The 19,531-nt window shown below is 59.9% G+C and overlaps 1 protein-coding gene across 1 annotated transcript in view; it reads right to left on the reverse strand.

Annotated features, from left to right (window-relative positions):
* The window catches only part of ERFL (ETS repressor factor like), an 18,646-nt gene extending 6,145 nt beyond the window's left edge, over window positions 1–12,501 (reverse strand). Inside the window, exon 1 of the mRNA XM_039249647.1 lies at window positions 12,492–12,501. The gene's annotated coding sequence lies outside the window, so the exon portion shown is untranslated. The remainder of the gene's footprint in view (window positions 1–12,491) is intronic.
* Between the last annotated feature and the right edge of the window lie 7,030 nt (window positions 12,502–19,531).

Below are 19,531 nucleotides of genomic sequence, written 5' to 3' on the forward strand. Positions count from 1 at the left end.
GCTTTCATCTGCCGGCCCAGAGAGCGCCAGAATGGGCCCGCCCCCCCCTCAGAGCAGACCCCAGCACCCTGCAGGAGGGACCCCACAGATGCTCCTCCCTGACCTCAGACCCCTAGCACTTGCACCTGCCTTCTCCAGCCTGGACAGCTCCCTCAGACAGACACCCCTTCCCCCTAGATCTGCCTCCCCCCACACTTCCCTCTAGATCTGCCTCCCCTCCAGAAAGGCCCCCTCAGACACCCCTTCCCCCTAGATCTGCCTCCTCTCACCCCACAGCCCCCCTCAGACACCCTTCTTCCTTGGATGTGCCTCCCCTTTAGACAACCTCCTTAGACACTCCTTCCCCTTAGACCTGCCTCTCCCAAAAAGCACCCCTCACACACCACCTCCTCCCTGGATATGCCTCCCCCCTCAGACACCCGTGCCCCTGTACATCTGCCTCCTCCTGCAGACATCCCCCCTCAGACATATTTCCCCCCTCAGACACCCCTTCTTCCCTGGACATGCCTCCCCCTCAGGTCCTCTCTCTCTGACCTCTACTTCAGACACCCCTCTCCTCAAATACCCCATTCTCCCTGAGATGCTGCATCCCCTCCTCACCCGTCCCTCCGAACCTTCGCCCTTCTGACAGCCCCTCCCCCTCAGCACCCCCACTACCAGACACCCCCCCACATCCATACCCTTAGACATCTGTTCCTGTCAGACACCCACCCCTCACACACATCCTCCCCCTTCCATGCTTCTCAGCCCCTCCCCACCCCACCCTTTGAGACCTCACCTTTCAGACAGAGCACTTTTCTCAGACCTGCTCGTTCAGACCCCCCCCAGCACCTCACCCCCATGACGTGCTCTCAAACACAGCGTTCCTCTCGGACACTGCTCTCCCCAAAGATCCCGCACAGCCGCTCTGCTCCCCACGAGCCCCCCCTCACCCCTCGGACAGCAGACAAGAGTTGGCAAATGGCCTGTTCCCTCCGGACCTGTCGGGTCCCCACGGGCACCCAGGAGGCCCCCCACCACCCAGCGTCCACTGTGTCTCTCCCACACGGTCCTCTCCGGCACTCAGGGCCCCCCCCCCGCCTGCCGCCACTCTGCCCCCACGCCCCCTCCGTCTCCCGTCCAATCTCCCCAACTTTCTCTGTTGCTCTCCCTCCCTGTCTCTCCCCACCCCTCTCCGCACTCCTCTCTCCCCCCTTCTCTGTCTCCCCATCATCTTTTCCGTTCATCTCTCTTCTCTCTCTTCCCTTGTCTTCCTCAACCCGGGGGTCTCCTCCCATCCTTCTCCACCCACTCTCCCCAACCCCTGCCCCCCCACCTCCCTCGGGTCTCTCCGATCTCTGGCTTCCCCGCGCCCCATCCAAACCGTCCCCTCTTCTGCCAGCTCTCCCCTCTCCCCAGCTGGCCGCCACNCCTCCCTCGGGTCTCTCCGATCTCTGGCTTCCCCGCGCCCCATCCAAACCGTCCCCTCTTCTGCCAGCTCTCCCCTCTCCCCAGCTGGCCGCCACCCCTGCTGGGCCCCCCCCCAGCCCGTCCCGCCTCAGTCTCCCCATCTCCCTCCCGGCTCCAGGCTCCGCACCTCGCCGGCCACCTCTCTCCCACCTCCCTCTCGCTCTGCCTCTCCGGGTCCCCCTCCCTCCTGCCTCCGCCCCCGCCCCCACCCCCATTGGCCCCTCTCATTTCCGTGTTGGTTTTGATTTCTCTTCCCGACGCTTTCAACTCCCCGCCGCCTCCTCCGGACACGTTATAACGAGGAGCCGTGGGATCGGCGCTCCGGGCCCTGCTCCCACGCTCCCCCCCGCATCTCTCGCGCGTCTCTGCCGTCTCGCCATCTCTGCCTGCCCCTTCTCTGTCCCCATCTCTGTCTGGTCGGGCCCACGGGGACTGGGTCCCTGCCCTGACTGTCAGGGTCCACAGTGCCACATCTCAGGGTCCCCATGTCTCTCTCTGGGTCCCCACATCTCCCTGTCTCCACACAGCTCTTTTATGTCTCTGAGTCTCCACATCTCTCCTCCCTACATCCTTGTCTCTCCATCTCTGTCTCTATCACTGTCTCTGCGTCTCTGTTTCCGTCCCAGTGTCCGTCTCTTGAGGTCCCTTTGATCTCGCCCTGCCCCTGGCGCCCCCCTGGCCCCATTGATCGCTGATCGACCGGTGGAAGGAACGGGCCTGCGGGGCTGGGGCTGCAGGGCCAGGCAGGGGCCCTGTTAGGACGCTGGACAGACGGACAGCCGGCCCCAGACCCGGTAGCTGTGGAGGGGGAGCTGCTGCAGCCCCCTGCCCCGCCCTGCTGGTCCGCGCCGCGCCGATGGGGACTCCGGGCAAGCTTTAATTTTTAATTTTATTTTGCTTCCTCCACCCCCCCCCGCCCCCCATCTCCACCGCCTGCAGCATGACACGGAGTGTGTGTGTGCGTGTGCGTGTAGCAGTGTGGAGAGGGGCTGGGCAGGCAGATGCTGCCTCCCTCCTCCCCTCGCCAAGCAGTCACACAGACCCACAATCCAGCCCAGGCGTGAGGGTGCGCGCGCGCACACACACACACACACACACCACACAGACACGCATCGACCAAACCACACACACCACACCACCCACACACACAACAGCCCACACTGACGTAGGTCCACAGGGTCACACACACACCACGCCGTCACACAACACATCACACACTGTCAACAACCAGGCTGTCGTGCATGGCACACCGCACAAAGGCCAACAGAGTCACACATCCAATGCTGCCCCACACAGCACACAGACACACTGTCAACCCCGTGACACACCCACTGCCACACACCGCACACCCACACATGACGCACACATCAGGAAAATTGTACCACCACACTCCATACAGACCCACACCGCACCCCCGGCACGCATACCCCCGTGTCACCCACAACACACAGACACGCAGGTCAAAATAGTCACACAGCTCGTGACAGTCACACAAACACACACACATCATGATGGTCACGGAGATTCACAGAGAAACACGCACCCGTCTAGAGATAAACACACCAATTTCATTGCACACAGAAACAAAGATACACAATCGTGGGCAGAAATACCCAATCACAAATGCACAGTGACGCACCAAGGGTCCAAGCTAGTCAAACACAGGGGACATAAAAGTACACAGTGTCACACAGGCAAGCCCCGGAGACCCTGGGTGCACGTGTGCTCCCACACCCACGTGGTGACAGATGCACATGTGGCACCAACCCAGCCACTGAGATCACACACGCGCACGTGCACACGCACACGCACCAGCCCACAAAGCAGCACGCTCGCACCCAAAAGCCAACTGGGTGACAGGCCGTGTCGGGCTGAGGTGGGCACTGGGAGGTGAAGCCGCCATCCGTCCAGCTGTCTGTCCACCCGGCCCTCTGTGCTTCTCCGGCGCGTCTGCGTGTGTCAAGTGGGCCCGGGCTCAGGCCTACGTCTGCCGCCTTCTCTCTGCAGATGGGGCTTCCGGCCTCCTTCAGGCCCAGGGGCTGGCGGGGTCTCTCACGGAGCTCTCTGTCCTTCCGTCTCTCTGTCTGCCTGTAGCTCCGAGTATCTCTGTCTCTGAGGGTCTGGGTCTCTTGTCTCGGTCTTGGGGCATCTCTGTCTCTGGGCGTCTCTGCCTCTCCACATCTCTCTTCGCCTCTTGTCTCCTCGCCCCCCATCACCCCGGCCCCCTGGGCTGGGGTTTAACCAGTTGTTTTGATTTCTCTAAGCTGCTCCGGCCGCCGCTTCGGGAGCCGCCTCGGGCCTCAGCCCGCCCCCCCCAGCCCCTTCATCCCTCACCCGGCACCCCCTCCCCTTAACACAATCTGCACAAGTGGAATGAAAATTGATTTTTTTTTTAAATTTCATATCTTCTCCGGGGCTCTGTCTAAAGAGGAGAGAGACGCGGCCCAAGACCCTTCTCCCACCGCCGCCCCCGCACGCGCACACACACAGGCACACACATCACGCCTGGACACACACACACACCCGACTCTCTGTCTGCACCCACCCCGGGGACATCCCCCTCCTCATGCCACACGCCCACGCAGGACACATCTGTGCACACAACAGACACACAACAGACTCCTGCACAGCCTCCCTAGGCCCCCGCCAGTTGGCACACTTTGCACGCCACGCACCCTGTCCCGTCAGGCTGCTCCCAGCCCAGCTGTCTGCCGTCGCACACTATGTGTGCGCACGCTCTCACACGCACCTGTCCACATCTGTGTGCACACAGGTTCAAGGGCAGTCTCACTGCAGGCAGCAAGCAGACCTCTGGGGCTATCCCGGGGAGGACCAGGTCAGCAAGGTGACAGGGGCTTTCCTGCCTGGACTTGCCCCCCCCCCAGTCCCCAAGGTCACCCCACTCCCACCCCTACATCAGCCAAATGTTCCAGCCTGACCCTGGGGGGTGTCTCTGTGCTGGGTGTGTGTGCGTGCATAGGTACATGTGCACGCATGCATACACACACACACACACACACACACACACTGCTCACTACTTCTCTCAAGGCCGCACGCTGTCATCCCCACAACAGGCTGGCTCATCTGAGAGCTAGCTCATCCCCACACGGGCACACAAAACAGCGACAGAAGCATGCAGGCTCCCATGACACAGAGACCCACAGAATACGCAAAACACACACAGCAGCAGCACACACGTCGGTGTCCACGCGCCACCAGCCACACGGCCCCACGTATGCTGGGGCACCGGCTCACAAAAGAAGGGCACACACGCACCAAACAGTCACGCGTAAATACACGATCCCAAGTGCACAGAGCCTTCAACGCTCTTCAGGGCACACACAGACCGCCTCATGTCTGCTCTCAGACTCGGACACAAGCCCACAGGCTCAGAGACACAACAGCAACTCCTTAACACAAAACACACCGCCACACAGGCTCACACGACCCGTTTTGACGCACGGGGCGGGGGGGGGGGAGGGGGACGGGAGTTGAGACCACAGCCCACAGCTGCTCCTTCACTGTGTCTCTCACACCCACACTCACCAGCCCGGCTCCTGGGGTGGCACCCACTTGTCCCTCCCCCATCCTCCCCTGGACCAAGCCTTCTCGTCTCCTCGCCTTCAGAGGCATGGGCTGTCCCGGTCACTCGGACACGCCAACCAGCTTGGGAAGTCCAGACACGGCACAACTCCAGAGTTGGGGACAGTCATACCACAAGGTGCTCACAGCTGAGCATCACACACAGTCACGCAAGGGCTCACAGACACGGCTCGGACGGCTTCTCCCAGCCCCAGGGGCTCCTGCCCCCACACTTAGTCACCTGTGCCCGGGGACACACACGTCCCCACAGGTCATGTCCACATGTACTGCAACACAAGTCACAGCCACGTGAAAAGACAGTCAAGCCCGCCCCCCCACGCAGTGTCACACACACAGTTGTAGTAGCTTGCACGTGTGCACACGCATGCACACACGCGGGCACACACACTGGTCACATCTCTACTGAGGTTATGCTGTCTTAGAAGGACAGGCTGGCAGACAAACAAGCCACCAGCCTCCCAGCCCGGAGGAGGTGTGTCTGAGGCACTAATTTGGGGAAGGTGAGAGGCATCAAGACAGGCCAGCAATGGAGACCTCACACCCACCCTCTCTCCCTGTCTCTCCCTCTAGCTCGTGTCTCTGGGGTCTCGGTCTCGGTCTCTCTCGCTCCCTGAGTCCCAGTCTCTGCACGAACATCCCTGGGGCTGTGGCCAGCACGCGGAACCGTGTCAGTTGGAGGGTAGGGGGGAGAGCGTCCCCGGGGAGGTGGGAGCCGCAGTGCCACGCACCCCGCCTACCAAACAGCACTGGGGGAGGGGAGACGGAGGGCGGAGGCGCAACCACGGATGTGGACCCAGAGCTCAGGCTGCTTCCCTACCCCCTGCCTTTTCCCTCAGAGACCCCAAGAGATGGAGGAAGCACTGGGAGGGGGTGACGGGGGGGGGGGACAGGGAGAAGGAGAGATACCCAGAGAGGGAGGGTGGGGGACAGAGACAAGCACAACGCAATACCTACCGGGAGACAGACGGGGACAGAGATGGGAGAGACACAGAGAAAAGATCAGAGAGTCCTGCAAAGATGAGGAAGGAACAAGACCCTGAAGGGGGGGGGGGGGATGGGATGAGTTAGGGAAATCCGGAAAAGGGGAGCGAGTCAGAGCTGCTTGGACAAAGTGAATTAGGGAGCCAGAGGTCAGGAAGAAAGCTGTTGCAAGGAGGGACCCCGTTAGGGAGGAAGGAGAGGAGGGGCAGAGATGCGGAAAATTGAGGGATTAGGGCAGAGGGAAAGGGGTGGGCCAGGAGGGCAGGGGCTGCAGGGGCAGAGGAGGCAGGAGCGGGGGGGGGGAGGGGCACAAGTATGGTTTCATGGCCAGCACAATGCCCAGCTGCGGTCCTTGGGGGCTCAGCGTCCGGGGGGGGGCACTGACCCAGCTCCTGGCTACCACCCCAACTCCCAAACCCACCCTGCCCCTGCTTCTCACCTCCATCTGACCAGGTCCCACCTGCTGCCTGTTTCTGAACCCCAACCTCTTCCCCAGACTCCTCAGTCCCGGCTCCCTCCCCTGTCTCATCCCCACACCCCAGGCCCCACCCCGACTGCCTTGTATCAGAGACAGTGAGGGACGTGCAGGCATAGGACTGTGCTCCGGTGGTGCTGGAGGGGTGGAGGGACAGAAAGCTGAAGGCAAGCGTGGCCACTGAATCCCAGTGGCCCAAGTCCAAGAGAGCCCTTCTGGGCTGTGATGGCCAAGAGGCAGGGGCGGGGGCACCGCGTGTCCTGTTCGTGGGGCTTGGCACCAAGTATGTGCTCAGGAAACGGGGTTTAAATGAAATTCAGGTCAAAGGAAGCAAGGCAGGGAAACAGAGGAACAGACAGGGAGTCAAAGGGACAGAAAGCCAGAGACCAAGGAGCAGAGATGAAGGAGGTCAGGGGGCGCAGAGACGGGGGGACAGGAACACTGAGGGATGGAGACAGGGGGTACAAGCAGATGGGGGCCTGGGACAGAGGAGTAGAGGGGGACAGAGAAACCGATGAGGAACAAAAATGGGGAGGAGTGACTGAGGGTCAGAGAAAATGAGGAACAGATGAATGGGGTCAAAGACCCAGGAAGGCAAACACAGAGGCAAAAAGGGAAGGGGGGTAGGGGGACAGGGAAACGGAACAGAGGACAGGGCCAGAGCCTGGGGCCAGGTGCAGGGCCCGGGCCAGTGGGAGCCGGGTGCCTGGGCTTCAGGGGGTCCCACAAGGGACAGAGAAGGGCCAGGGTCCGGCCAGGCTGGGGGAGGCTCGGGGCTCCAGGGGCATCGCACGGTGCTAATTCAGCTCCATCGATCAGACGGGATGAGAGCAATAAATTATTGTGACAAGATGCAATCCTGGCCCGTGCACTGCCGCCGAGGCGGATCGATCCCTGTCCCCAGCCCCACACCGGGTCCCATGCCCAGGCCCTGGCCTGGACGCCTCTGCCCATCTCTCTCTCTATTCCCCCACCACACGTACTCCCGCTGACAGCCAGGTGGGGCCGCGGCCCTTAGGAAGAGATGGGAACAGAGAGGGAGCCACGGAGGGAAGATCAGCCCCTATGTGGCCCCTGGCCTTCACCACCCCATCCTCACCACACAACCTGGGAGGTAGCAACTGCCGGGATGCCCATTTCACAGATGTGGAAACTGAGGCTGAGAGAGGGAAAGTAACTTGGCCAAAGTCCCACGAGGGTGAGCGGCGAGGCCTGGACTCAAACGTGGGTCAGCATGACTTCAAACCCCCCCAAACCTGTACTGTCCGAGGAGAGAACAAGGGACAGGGAAAGAAGAGGAGAGAGGAGACAGAATGAGAAAAAGACAGACAGAGAGTCCAGGACACGGAGAAAGAAAATCAGATGCTATAAAGAGATAAGGATAGATACAGAGACATGGAGAGAGATAGAGGTGGAGAAACACAGCGAACAAAGAGGGAGGGAGACAGAGAGAGACAGAGATACACAGAGAGACAGAGACTCAGACTCGAAGACAGAAACAGAATAGAGGAAGCAAAGGCAGGGTGGGCAGAGAGGAATCAGGCTGGGGGAGAAGCGTGTGTAGAGACAGGTAGGTAGCTCCGCAGGGCAAGGGGAGTGTGATGGGAGGGGCTGGGCTGGCTCCAGGCAGCTCAGAGGGTGGGTGGGAGTAAGGACGCGGATGATAAGCTTGGCCCCAGAGAGCGGGTGTCCAAGAGACAGGTGTATGGGGCATGTCCGGGGGCAGGGGTGGAGGGAGACGGTGAGGCTGGGGAGCAGGAGGCCTGGTGGGTCATGGAGAAACAAGTGTGGCGGAAGTGACAAGGCGGACAGGTACATTTGTGGAGGAAGGTCACCTGAAGGCAGGTGTGGGAGGTAAGGACCCCCCGATGACTGCAGTCGTTTGGCCTCCAAGAACTACCCGTTCCTGAGACCGCAAAGAAATCACTGCATTTCTCTGGGCTCAGTTTCCTTCTCCGTCAATTGGGGATAAGAGGAAGTACCTGCCTCACAGGGGCCTTGTGAGGAGCAAAGGAGACTGTGGTGAGAAAGAACAGAGAACACTGCCTGCCACCGAGACAGGCTGAATAAGCAGTAGCTGGATGGGGTGCCTGGCTGGCTCAGTCAGAAGAGCGTGCAGCTCTTGGTCTCGGGTTGTGAGTTCGAGCCTCATTATGGTGCAGAGATTTTTTTTTTTTAATTGAAAAAAAACAAAACACAAAAACCCAAAACACACACCCAGCAGTAGCTGGGAACATGGCCCACATAGGTAGGTGCTACTCAAGGAGCGGTCCGGGGACCAGCAGCCCCTGGGGCTTGTTAGAAAGGCAGTCTCAGGCTCCATCCCAGACCCGCTGCACCAGAACCGCTGAGGGGAGGCTGTGTTCCAGAAGCCCCTGTTTCCCACGCACCCTGAAGTCGAAGAACCTCTGGCTTGAGGGGGGTCCGAACTGATGCAGAGGGCCGGTGTGGGTGGATGGCATGTGGGTTCAGCAAATGCTACAGGTGTTACTCGTGCCCAGCAAGGAAGGTGTTCCTGGAGGAGATACATGGCTGGTGACATGTTCTGTGAGAAGGGACAGGTATTTCCAGAGGGGGGCAGGCTGGAGACAGGTGTGAGGGATCTGAAGGTTAGGCTCGGTGACAGGTTGCATGAACAGTGCAGCTGAGATGAGATGGCTGAGAGGGGCGGGTGCGTACACAATGTCTGAAAAAGCTGGGGGGTGGGGGTGGGTGCCTGGCTGGCTCAGTAGGTACAGTGTAAGACTCTTGATCTCAGGGTCCTGTGTTCAAGTCCCACATTGGGCGTGGAGCTTTTTTTTTTTTTAAAGAAAAATCAGGACGCCTGGGTGCTTCAGTCGGTAAAGTGACTTCGGCTCAGGTCATGATCTCAAGGTTCGTGAGTTCGAGCCCCACATGGGGCTCTGTGCTAACTGCTCAGAGCCTGAAGCCAGCTTTGGGTTCTGTGTCTCTCTTTCCCTCTGCCCCTTCCCCACTCGTGCTCTGTCTCTGTCTCTCAAAAATAAAATTTTTAAAAACATTTAAAAAATAAAAGAAAAAGCTATGAAACGACAAGAGGTACATGGATGTCAGTGAGAGGGAAGAAGGGGACTCGAAGTTGGGGCAAGAATGTGGTCAGGAGCAGGCATTCCCCTTGTGGACAGGCTGGGGCGGCCAGGGGTATGGCAGAGACCCATGTGAAGACATGAAAAGCAGAGAGAGATGAAGGAGGCGACAGGTGTGGGAGTCTCAGTACGTGTTTGCTGCAGGAGCGAGCGGACATGATACTGGAGCCGGTGATGCTGTGGCCGAACGATGAGGAAGGGGCAGGTACGGAGGGACCCTGGGGTGACCTCGTGCAGGAAGGAGGGCGTGGGAAACCTGGGAAATTGCTCACGTGGGTAAAGAAGAGAAGCAGGTAGTGCCTGAGGGACAGGTGTGGGGACACAGGTACCCAGGCAGACACCCAAGGCCAAGGACAGATTCCCTGCCCAAATGTGTACGTAGAAGCCGTGTTGTGGGAGACAAAGAGAAGCGGAGGGAGAGATAGTGAGGAGGCAGACATAACGGGAGCAGCAGGTGTGGAGGGGAGACGGGTGACTTTCGGAGGACAAGGGCTGGTTGTCGTAGGAGACATCACAGCAGGGGAGGGACACGGGGAAGGAGGGTGCACAGGGTACCCAGGGTGTGTTGCTCGTGGGAGCAATCAGGCCGGCCGAGGTGAGGAGACAGGTGCGGGTAGGTGGGTGCACCTGTCGTCTGGGATGAGTCACCTGAACTGACAAGTGGAAGAGACAGCGGGAAGTAGGGATCTTTGGGTAAAAGGATTGAGAGAGTGTGAGGGCGTGAGGTGCGGGCAGAGAGCGTGGTGTGAAGCAGGTGTGTTGTCAGGTGGCACACGCGTGGGAAGGGACTCTTGAAGGACAGGGATGAGGGTGGACAGAGGAGGTTAGCATTGGGAGGGGGAAGTTATGGGACAGGAGAGGTGGGAGGGGCAGACTAAGGATGCACGGGTGAGTGCTTACGTGCAAAGGGCAGTGTGTGTGTGTGTGTGTGTGTGTGTGTGTGTATGTGTGTGTGAAAGAGAGAGAGAGAAGATATGGGGAACAGGTACTGTTTGAGGAGAGGCAGAAGTGAATAGGAATGTGTGAGAAGTGTGTTTAATAAGTTTGGAGCTTGGGGGGGTGGGGGAATGCAGGTGCAGGTAGGAAGGGGACAGTGTGGCATGCGGGAGACAGAGGCAGGGACTCAAACGGAAAGGGCAGATTTTGGAGAACAGGTGTTACCTGGAGACGCAGGTAAGAGAGGACACGTGTTACCAGAGAGATCATGGGCACCTTTGGGGCAGGTTTCAAGGGACACGTGTTACCTGTAAAAGTAGGGGAGAGGAAACAGGTGATCCCTACAGGGATGGATGAAGAGGACAGATTACCTGCAGGGGACAGGCAGAAGGACAGTAACATTACCTGGAGGTCCAGACGTGGGGAACTGAAGGGGACACGCTAATGTGACAGGTGTGTTGATGCACAGGTGTGAGCGGTGTTACCTGAGGCCACAGGTGTGTGTGGCATGGCTCTTCAGGGTGGCTTGCTGCCTTGGTTTCACTCCCTTCCCTCCCCGCCCCTCCCCTCCCCAGGGGCCAGTCCTGGCGCTGGGATCCTTCCGGCCCTGGGCAGGGCACGCAGTTCGCTCACGCAGTCAGCTCCGGGCTCAGCGAGGCTGGCCGGGCCTGCCGGGCAGCCGGGCTCCTGAGGCTGCTTGGCGATGCGGAGCGCGTCTGGGCCTCGGCGGGCCGGCCGGGCAGGGGGAGCGGGCGGGGGGGCCGTTTAGCCGTGATAGATCCGCGCGCCGCTTGTCTCTTAATCTCCGGAGCGACCGATCGATTCGCTATTTCCCTTTGTTGCCAGAAAATTCGATCCTGGGCCTGGAATTAGGTCCCCGGCTTAATCTGAGCGGAAACCAGTGAGGGGGAGACAGAGACAGAGATGCTGGGGGAGACAGAGAGAGATAGCAAGAGACAGAGAAAGGCAGAGACAGAGAGATGCTAAGACCTGGAGAGAGGACAGAGACTCTGAGATAGTCCAAGAGTTGGACCCAAAGAGGAAGAGAGAGATGCTCCAAAAGACAGAGATAAAGAGTCAGAGAGACAGATTCTTGGAGAGTTAGAGGTGGACCCAGAGATGCTAGAAGAGACAGAAACACAGTAAGGAGAGACCCAGCCAGGGAAGAGAAGGCAGCGATGGCCCAGCATGGCCCTGGGATGGTCGTGGAATGACAGAAAAGGCATGCAGCATACTGGCCACCTGTCCCTAGAAGGACGCAGGCTCTGGAAGGTCAGGGCTAGACCTGAGCTCCCAGCCCCCGAAGTGTGCAGACCCATTTACTGGCCCAAATGTCCTTCCCACAGGCCCTGTGACCCCCTTACACCAAATATCCAGACCCCAAATATCCAGAGCTAAATATCCAGACCCTCAGCCTTGAACTCCAGCTCCAAATCCAGACTTTCCAGCACCCCCCTTCCCCCCCACCCCCCGCTAAACCTTCATACTGATCATAGCCCCACAGGTCCACACCACATACTGGCTCCAGCCCCAGTCGCCTCTCAACCCCGAATAGCCAGTGTCTTAGCTCTGAACCCCCAGGTCCCAAATTGCAAGCCCTCAGTCCTTGCCTCTAAAACCTCCCAGGATTCCAGTCCCGAATGTCCAGACCCCCCTCAGCTGTGCCGTCCGCCTCAGTTCCCAAAGAGACCCCAGTCTCTGCGGGCCGCACCTCTCACGCTCTCCTCTGCCCCCCGCGTCCCGGGCCCCTGTCCCGAGCGCGCACACCTCCAGCCGTGTCCCCCACCCCCTTCCCCTCTCCCCCAGAGCTGGGCGCTGCCCCCCACCCCGGCCACCTCCGCCGCCGACCCCTCCCGCCTTCCCCGCCCGGGCTCGGCGGCCAGGCTCCGAAGGTCCCTCGGGAGCACCTCCCGCCCCCGCGCCGGCCCGCGGCGCTCACTCACTTTCTGGGGTTTGCGCCTCCGCTCGGGTCGGCGAGAAGTGTTTAAAGTTCGGATCCCGCAGCCATGGCCCCCGCGGCGTCCTGGGGAGCGGGCTCCGGGGCGGGGGGCGGGGCCGGCGGGGGGGGGGCAAAGCCCGGGGGCCCGGGGGACGGAGCGAGAGTCACTGCGAGCCCGGGACAGAGAGACCCGGAGACGGAGGGACAGCCGGGGACGCAGAGAGGGGGGCCGAGCAGAGACCGCGAGACGCGGAGAGAGGAGCGCGGGAGAGACGCGCGCGCGGAGAGCAGAAGACACGGGCCGCCTGGGACCGGGCGTCGGCGCAGGGCGGGGACGCGGGGTTGCGGGGGCGCGGGCGGCCGGCCTCCAGAGCCTCCTGCGCTTCCTCCTCCTCCTCCTCCTCCTCCTCCCTCTGCTCCTCCGCGGCGCGCCGCGCGCCTCCGCCCTCGCGGCCGCCCGGCCGGCTCGGCGCGCAGATATATGGAGGCGGTGGCGGCGGCGGGCGCTGCGGGGGAGGGGGCGGGAGCGCGATCGATGGAATATAATTTTCCTCAAACTCGGAAAATAAAGTTCAGAGCTGATCAAATTTGAAAACAGATGTCGAATCGCGACTCTAAATAAGGTTCGATCCCGGGACTGAGGGAGTGGGGGTGGGGTGGGTGGAGAGGTAGAGAGATACCCCCCTCCCCTCCCCGCCCCGCCCCTCCCGAGGAGGACGCGCGGACTAAGCGACCGGCGGGCAAGAGGTGGAGGTAGCAACTACGCGGCCTGGACCCCTGCTGGGCACGTGAAACCGGACCCAGACACACGAACACACAGGCACTCGGACATAGGGACGCACGGATACATGGGATACATAGCCTAGTGGGCACTTGGACACGCAGACACACACACACACACACTCACTCACTCACATACACAGATGGACCCGGAATCACTGACCCACAAACTGGACACACAGAACCGTGGCGACATACAGCTACACTCCACCTCTGAAAACACAAGGCTTGTGTGACACACAAGGCATATGTCCAGGGCATATGGACCGACACACTGACAAGCAGAGAACGCAGGGCAGGCACGCTGACACTCCCCGTCACATGCCCCACGCTCACCCACACCTGCAGGGACAGGGAAGAGCCTGGATCTGCTCCCATTGAAATAACAAGAGCAGAGCCATGGCCTCGGGGCTCTGAGAGCAGCAGCCCCCATCCCCAGAGTACAGCTCCCCTCCGGACTCCCTGGCATAGCCTGACCATGGCCTTCATTATCCACTCTCCTCTGCCTTCCCCTGCACCTTCCCTCACCGCTTCTGCCCCCATTTTTCTCTCCCGTTCTCAGGTCAGGCTCTGCCCCACCCCCAAGCACCAGGGTCCCTTTCTCCCCGAGAACAGCAACCCTTGAAGTCACCTGTCTCAAGAGGGAAAGTGTCCCAGGGCAAAACAACAGTCCCCAAATGAATATGCCACGGCCAGGGCAGCTCTGCAAATCTCAGCAGCTCCCCTGATACCTGGGCAGGAGCCGGGGGTGGGAGTGAGACCGAAGGACCTAGGAAGCCAGAGAGGATCTGAGAGAACTTCAGACAGGCTCGGCTCCACCACCGCTCACCATGCACTTGGGCAAGTTACTAAGCATCTAAACGTGAGCTAGGAAGCACGAGCCTCGCTTTGCTCAGCTGGAAACAGGGCGAAAATGACAGCTACCTCCTAGGGAGGCAAACAGCGTACCTGGGAAGCACTTCCCACTGGGTCAAGGACGAAATAAACCTCTCCGTGAACCTCACTCCTTCGAGATGATCCTGTTCAAAATACTAAGCATTCTGCTGGAAAATGAGAGTTCCCTCATTTGTTCTTACGTGGACCCACACTCTCTCAGGGGGGCAGCAGGAAGCTCCTGCCCTGGGTGTCGCTGCCCCTTCATTAAGCCACACCGGAGACCCCCTCAGGAAAGCCACCGGTCCTCCGAGCATCTAGAACAACCCTGGACAGTGTACAGCGTCCTTGCAGAGAGTTCACCAGCTGGACTTGAACCTCTTGGGTGTCTGTGGCATCCAGCCAACTGAGGAGAACAGCCACCCAGCACCTTCGTGGCCTCTGGCTCTGAATGCCAAGGAGGAGTTTCCAGAACATCCTCTGGAAGGCAGGACTCCTCATCTGCACGGGACGCCATTCGCGAGAGAAACAACACCCTCCGGGGGGTTCAGGAAAGCTAGAACTCTGTCCGGCCATCATCGAGAACACCTAGTGGAATGTATTTAATGGCTGTTAAATGCCCGAAGGAACACCTGGGAGAGAGAATGCACACCTGAGCCGAAAGAACTCAATTAACCATGCGTTACACCCTTCCGTCAGAGAGCCCACCCTCTGGGAAGGCACCACTTACTACGCTGCACGCAGCAGCCTTCTGGAAAATAGTAGAACATCCTTGGAATGTTAGTGGCAAACACCCCTAAGACAGCAAAGAGCATCAAGCAAGAGGGCCTTCACACTCTTCATCTCTAAACCCCCGTCTCCGGGATTGAGGAGGGCAACCCAGGGTGTCACTCTACAGGTAACACCTGTGAAGGGCTCACGGCACCTAATCAGAGGTTATGGCTGACCCCTCCCCCCCAAGGAGAGTTCTGATGCCCCTGGTGGCCAGGACCAGATAGGCTGAACAGTCATGCCCAGAGGCACGCACACACACCCACCTGACTGCTCAGAATCGCCCCCCTCCCACCCCAGCCCAGGAGAACACCTTCTTGATTTCGGTAACACCTTCTGGGCTGTGCATCTTTGGACGGTCTAAGTTCCCTCTCTGAGCCCCAGGCGGTTGGCGGGGGGTGGGGGGGGTTGTGAGGAGGATGTCAGAGTGTGCCGCGTCCTGTGAGCACGCAGGAACTCAATCGAAGCGAGAGTTCTGACCGGACAGCCTTCTCGGGGAGGGGTGTGACACCCACCAAGGCTGCTTCGGCGGCGCTCGTTAGCAGTATTGCCAACACCTACCTGACTGAAGGAAGCGTCTCACAGGAGGGGGACCATTAAGCTGTAGTTAACATCCCAGGGAGGCTGCAATAGCAGACGACTGTAGTTAATACCCTACTGAGAGAGAACACCCTCAGGGTGTTTAATGCCCCCTGGAAAAGGAGGCAGGACACCCTCACCTGCCAGTAACACCTGGTGGACTGAATTTATTATCCATGAAGGCGAGAACACCTCTGGGGTCTATAACATCCGTTAGGCTCTTTTGACCCCCCCCCCCCCCCAGGGAGTGAGAAGGCCCCTCTGCAGGGACTAAAGCTTGCAAGGAGTCTCTGGGCACAGGAAATATCCGCTAAAGGCAACCGAGGGTGGAGTCAGGATGGGTGTAAACAGACCATCCGCCTCAAGAATCCACCCCCTGACCCTCCCCCTGCACGGCTCTCCCTGAACCACAGGGAGTTCAAGAGTGGGGTGGACTGAACAGGGTCGGTGCACAATTACAAGAGCCATGACATTGACAATGGTGATTGCTTGGGGCCAGGCAACTGGCCCAAACTCTGCACAGAGATGAACCGGTTGAATTCGGTCAATAACAACCCTATGAAGTAGCTGCGGTTACTAGCATTCTCTCCATTTTACTGATGAGGAAACTGAGGCACGGAAGTCACTTGCCCCTGTTATTTAGTTAGTGCTGGAAGTGGGACCTGAGCCAATGGAGCCTGGCTGGAGGTGGGGGGGAGTTGGGGGAGGGGGAGTCAGTTTTCCTAACCACCAAGCTGGCTGTATCACCTGCTGTGTACACCCCCACCCCACCCCCCACCCACCTGTATTAGACCCCCATCCCAGCTTTGACTGGCCCGGCCCCACCCAGTCTGTCAGCACTTTCTCAGCGCAGCCTGACATCCCCACTGGCTGGAGGCTCCCTGAGGGCAGGGCCTGTGTCTGATTCATCTCTGGGTCCCCAGCGAGGGCAGAGCCTGTCACTCAGGGACCTGGGGAGACCCAGGAAGGGAGCGACAGGAGGAGGAGAAAGGCAGTAAAGAGGGGTGAGGGAAGGAGGGCAGGGGAGGCGACTGAAACTGGGCCAGGCCTCACCCAAGGTGGTGGGGAGTGGGAAGGAATCCAGAGCCCGGGGGAGGCAAGTCAGCTGGGGGAGGAGAGCAGACGGGCATCCTGCCCCTCCCCCACTGCTCCCCACCCCCACCCCCCGGAAGGTGGTAGAGGAATAGCCTGCAGGGGCTGAGGGAGGACAGACCGACCGCCACACAGGCGGGCGGACAGGGAGCAGAGGGAAGCAGCCAGCCAGGGCCCTGTCACGGGGGGGCTGGGGGGGGTCAGACGGACGGGAGCGGGGTGTTGAGAAGACGGATGGACAGATGGGGGAGGAGGGGGCATCCCGGGAGAAGGACTGGCCGACGCGGGGTTTGGGCGGGGAGGACAGACCGACAGCAGGAGAGCGGCCACGGGAGGGGCGGACAGACCGACGGCGGCGGGACCGGCGACGGATGGGTGCGGAGGGCCGGCCCGCAGGCGCGGCCCGCGGGGCCGGGGCCAGGCCGAGGGCGCGCGCGGTGGCGGCCGGCGCGGGGAGGCGGAGGCCGGGCGAGCGGCGGTGTTTGTGGAGCTGTCGGCTGCGGTGGAATTATGAAAAATAGCAGGCATCGGAGCCGGCCTTCAGCTTCGATTAGGGGAGATGGGACATGACAGGTGCGATCAATACGCAGCCGTTCTATAAAGTGTCAAGTAATGAATCAATTTCGACTAAATTTTCCATTTTTCAGAGGCCGTTCTCCGAGAGAAGAATATCCTCTTTTGTAAAGATATTATTATCGATTTCGGCGGCAATTTGACATCAGGGGTAGTTAATTCCACTCAGAATAAAATTGAAAACACTTGAGAGAGAAAAGAGAGAGGCGAAGAGTGAGACAGAGGGAGAGGGGGGAGGGCGGGAGGGGCCGGGAGGAGAGAGACGGATGGACAGAGAGACAGAGACAGAGACATAGGGAGAGGACAGACAGCGTGGGGGGGCCCCGGAGAGACGGGGGCAGAGAGATGTGCAGAGACACAGAGACAAATTGAGAGACCGTAAAGGCCACAGTTACCAGGGGCTTACCAGGGGCGACAGAGACTGAGAGAGACGTTCTGAGAGAGACTGGGGGGGGGGGGCAAGAAAGCATGACAGAGAGACAAAGTGTCTCTGAGAGAAGCCCAGATGGTAGAGACTTGCCACAGAGGCTTAAAGACGTGGACAAAGACAAATTCAGAGAAAGGGAAGGAGGGCAAGAGGCTGGGGAAACAGAGGGAAGAGACACAGAAAGTGAGAGACAGGAAGGGGAAGTTAGAGCTGGTGGGGGGAAGCACCACTGACATTAGGGACAAGGGACCGGGTGAGAAGGGGTAGAGCAGAGGTCCCAGGGCTGAGGCCACACGCAGAGATGGGGAGAGCCTCTGCCCGGCCTGTTCTGTCCCCCAAAGTCACTCTGAATGGTGTGTGCGTCACAGTCCCAAACTGCTGGCTGAGGTGGAGTGTGAGTGCGTGGTGCGTGTCCATGAACTTCCCTGGGGTGTGAGCCCGGCTCCTGGAGTCCGCCGGGGGCTGTGTTTGGGGGTGTGTGTGCCTGTGTTCGCTGCTGTCTGTGTGTGTGCCCTTGCATGCTATGACTGAATCTGATGACTTGTGTGTTTCCCGGAAGCCGTCTGTGTGTGTCCCCATCCCCGCACACACTGTGAGTCCCTGGCCTTGCAGCCCCGGGGGTCTCAGCGGCAGGCAGTGGTGACAACATTTCTGGTTAGTGCCTGCCAGTCCCTCAGCTGAAGTCTCCTCCCCCCACCTCCACCCCAACCCCTCCCTCAGCAGCTCACAGCTGCCTGAAAAGAGGAAAGAAGGGGCTGAAGGTTAGGACCCCTGGGTTTTGAGAGAGAAGATGGCTGGGGACCCCAACTTCTGAGTCTGAGGGAGGAGGGGCTGGGGGCCCAGACTTTTGGGTCTGAGGAGGAGGGGCTGGTTGGCACGGACACTGCTGAAGGGGGTGGTCCGCACAGAGGTAGTGGGACTGGCTGGGAAGGTCCTCAGCCATCGCATCAACCTCCCCACCAGAAAGCCTGCTCCTGCTGCCCCCTAGTGGACGTGGAGATTGGGCCGGCCAGGGACAGGGAGCTGACAAGGTCAAGGGAAGGCAGAGGGACAGATCCACAGGGGAGCAGAGACAGAGAGACAGAGACAGAGAGACATGGACAAAGAGACAGGTGCACACAGGGACAGAGATGAACAGGGGACAGAGGAGTAGGCAGACAGGAGCAAGAGTTGGGCAGGCAGAGGACTGAGATCTTGGCTGAAAGGGAGAGAGAGACTGGACGTGAAGGGGCAGAATCAGGGGTCGGGACAGAGGAGGTACAGACTAATGTCACACAGAGAAAAGCCGGGCTGATGAGACGACTTGGGTGCAGATAGCAGGAGAGACAGACAGGAGCCATGTGGACAGAAGGACCGTGTGACGGGGGTTGGCGGATAGCCTTCTAAAGAAGGGAGATGTAAGGAAGAGGAAGCCCAGGGAACAGGCAGAGAGAAGACAGGTAGATAGGGAGGTCCAGACACAGATAGAGATAGGCAGATACTCATGGAGAGACAGGGGGACACAGAGACAGAAAGAGGATGACCCACCTAGAAAGATGTGGATATAGAGAAAGACAGGCAGACACACACAGAGAGACAGACAGAGTGAGGCAGGTGGACAGAAGGGTACAGAGAAGCCAGGGCCCCAAAAGCCAACTGGACACCCCAAGATGGAAGAGAAAGTGGTTCTGTGCTGGGGTGAGGCTGAACCCAGGATTGGGGGAGACTGTGGCCCAGTGGGGGCTCCAGGCTGAGGGGCTTCCTTCCCAAGGCACAGCTTAGGAGTAAAGCTGGGGAAGGGGCTCCCCTGGCCGGGGCCTTTGCCCGCCACCCCCTCCTAATCTCCCCCCCCCCACCCGGCGGGCTGCCCGGCGGAGGCGACAGATTGAGCGATGAGACGCATTACGCACTTAATCCGCCTGATTGAATGTTTTGCTTTCGCCCAAATTGAAACATTAAACAACACGGGA

Source organism: Hyaena hyaena, unplaced genomic scaffold (genome assembly GCF_003009895.1).
Source record: "Hyaena hyaena isolate Hyena2069 unplaced genomic scaffold, ASM300989v1 scaffold_9, whole genome shotgun sequence".
In the NCBI taxonomy this organism is placed as follows: Eukaryota; Metazoa; Chordata; class Mammalia; order Carnivora; family Hyaenidae; genus Hyaena; species Hyaena hyaena.